We start from the raw sequence: 2,950 nt of genomic DNA, 5'->3' as shown, positions 1-2,950 counted from the left end.
AACCTTCCTGCTGTTAACTGTTCTAGCCCCTCCCCGAGTTATCAGTGAAAGACTCTGCTTCACCTTGTCAGCCCTACACTTCGTCAGATATGTGTTATTAAGTTTAGTGCATTAAGTAGTGTAAAGTAATTATTAAAACATTAAAAAGCAACAGGACGATAAGAGCAATAAAATTTTTTTTCATGCCTCTCAGAAGATTTTAGAGCAAGGTCATAATTCTGTCACTTTACAGATAACAAAATATTAGTAAAAGAAAAACTTCTTTGTGTTTTAAAATCCAAACGAACACAAAAGTGTTAAATTTAAGTTTTATATTTCTATTAAAAGTTTTATTTTAATTTTTAAAGTATTTACAAAATTATGTAAAAAATAATGTGGTTAGCCTTTTTAAACAATATAGTTAATTCAATGCACAGTAAACACCTAAGTGTGCTTTATAGTACCCTTAGTTTTAACTTTGTGCTACAGCAATGGTTGTTCTTTATTTCTGCATTAAAAGAACTATTATTTTAAGTGCATTCAAAATATCAGCACATTATACAAATCTGTATATTTGTGTCGCAGTGAAAAAATAATATTAATAAAAAATATATTATATATAATTTTATAAGTAATATATAAAAGTAACTAAACTTTATAAACAAATTAACTAGTATTAAATATAATTTTAGTCTTAAGTTCTAGGTGTGTAAATGCATCAAATGTCTTTAACTATATTTTATAATAATCTAAGCATTTAGTTAATTTGGTATATAATATTTTTTACAAATTATTCACTTAAAATCTTCAAAGTAAAAACAGTTGTTTGTTTTTTTTTTTTTTTTTTTTTTTTTTTTTTTTTTTTTTTTTTGGTTTTTGGGCCACACCCGGTGACGCTCAGGGGTTACTCCTGGCTATGCGCTCAGAAGTCGCTCCTGGCTTGGGGGACCATATGGGACGCCGGGGGATCGAACCGCGGTCCGTCTCCTAGGCTAGCGCAGGTAAGGCAGGCACCTTACCTCGAGCGCCACCGCCCGGCTCGAGTTGTTTGTTTTTTAAAGTCAGTTTTTTATACCTTTAATAATCATAGTTCATGCTATTGTGTTTAATCATAAAAATTTTAACACTTTATTGCAGCTGTCTTACTGTTCTACTGCAAAACCAATTTAAAGAAAACCTATTCATTTACAGCAAATGTTTTCATACTTCAAAGTAAAGACTCCTTCTACAGTGCTCATTAACCATTTTACTTAATGTTTTAAACTTCAAATTAAAATTGTTTTAAAAATGTTTTGTGTTAAATCTAAACCTTAAAATTTATTTTCAGCAAAGTTCCACTCCATCTACATTAAGTACTTCTCAAAACTAAAAAAGTTTTTCTACAAAAATTTTTTTTTCTTCTCACAAACATGCTAGCTAAATATTTGAAAGCGCTTGTCAATTTTTTATAAATAAATCTTAAATCAATCCTTTTGTCTGTTTATGTGTCTGTTGTGATGAATGAAAGTGGCCACAAGTGTAAAATGTTATGTTTAGTGTTGTTTTGTTTTGTCTGTTTATTTGTTATCTCTACATTTTATAATAATACAATTTTTAAAGCCTTATCCATTTTTCAAATTTCAATTAATTTTTTCAACCTGGTTCGGTCTGGTCAGTTCACAAACTGGCATGTTGCAACTAAAAATCATGTGTTAAAAATGATGTATTAAGCTAGCTTTGTCCTTCTAAGAACATGGCGGAGGGTGTGGGGATGGCAAACCCCAAATTTCTCAATGGCCATCGGGGATAACTTTTCCCTGAAAAATTTCTGGACTTTGCAGTCACCCGGCTTTCCTGTTATGTGTAAGTTCAAGCCTATATAATACGTATTTATAGCTAAAAAATAGCATCTAGCTTTAAAATAATAACTAAAAAGTTTTAAAAAAATCATTTAGGTTCAGTTTAAAAGTTTTTAAAAAATTGGCGATTGTTAATTATAAAAATTTTTTGAATGCTGAAGTCTAACAAAAAATTTCCGAAGTCTTACAAAAAATTTCCGCAGCCTTCCACAGTCCTGTCTTCATCCACTTCAAAAAAGCCTGTCACCCCTCCTGCCAGCCGCCTTTCCTGCAAACCTGTTTCTGACTGACTCCACCTTTGACAATGCTGAATTTGGCACTCTGCCTAGCTGCCTTAAATGCCCACCATTGCCACCAACAACCTCCATTGCAAACAAGTCACGGTCGTGGAACTTTGCTTGCTCGAACCATGTATATGCCCCCCTGTTCAACAATCAGACATTTGCAATCAAACCATTATTGTTAACAACTCTTCCATCTTCATTGAAGCCCCCAACTCCACTTATTTTGTTTGCTCCACTGAATTTTCTCCCCATATTGTTACTGAAATGTTTCTTGCTTATCATAATTATTATGTTTTAGCTTTGTTAATGCCTAAAATAACCATCAAACCTGTTAGTCCGGTTTCCACCTTAAACCTCATCCTGCAAATGGTCAATGCCTCTGCCCAGGCACTCTCCAACACCAGCTATAAACACTGTTGAATCTGCAATTCACCGGTTTCGCCGTTTTATGAAAGCATCACAACGTTTAAATCTCCTATCTACACCAATAACTCTGAACTTCTTCTCTAAAAAGTTCAGCCTCAGCGTCATTAACTCACTGTTGGGCAAGTTGTAAGCTACGAACTCTGCCTTCTTGCCCATCCTCCTCCTCTCAAGTTTTTTTAAATCTTATAAATGCCTCTGCTCTAGCCCTCACAGACCCAAATTATAAACGCTGTTAGCTTGGCTTCTCTCCTCAACCCCTACTCTTATCCTTTCGTCTTTCAACGATGTCGCGAGCCCTTCACCTCCGTTACACTTGCAGTTCTCCTTGCTGTTGGCGCTGCTACTGGCGCTGGCACTGGTATCTACTCTCTTGTATCCTCTCAATCCAATTTCCGCACTCTTACTCAAACAGTAAAACAGGAC

The 2,950-nt window shown here is 34.3% G+C and overlaps 1 non-coding gene across 1 annotated transcript; it reads left to right on the top strand.

The window, feature by feature from the left end:
- The first annotated feature begins 408 nt into the window (after positions 1 to 408).
- LOC126000501 (small nucleolar RNA SNORA22) lies at positions 409 to 538 on the top strand. The gene has a single exon (XR_007492775.1). It is a non-coding gene; the product is annotated as a small nucleolar RNA SNORA22 (small nucleolar RNA).
- Positions 539 to 2,950: the final 2,412 nt, after the last annotated feature.

This window comes from Suncus etruscus (assembly GCF_024139225.1).
Source record: "Suncus etruscus isolate mSunEtr1 chromosome 15 unlocalized genomic scaffold, mSunEtr1.pri.cur SUPER_15_unloc_7, whole genome shotgun sequence".
NCBI lineage: Eukaryota > Metazoa > Chordata > Mammalia > Eulipotyphla > Soricidae > Suncus > Suncus etruscus.
The sequence above is the reverse complement of the archived record's forward strand: the minus strand, read 5'-3'. Positions and strand labels throughout refer to the sequence as shown.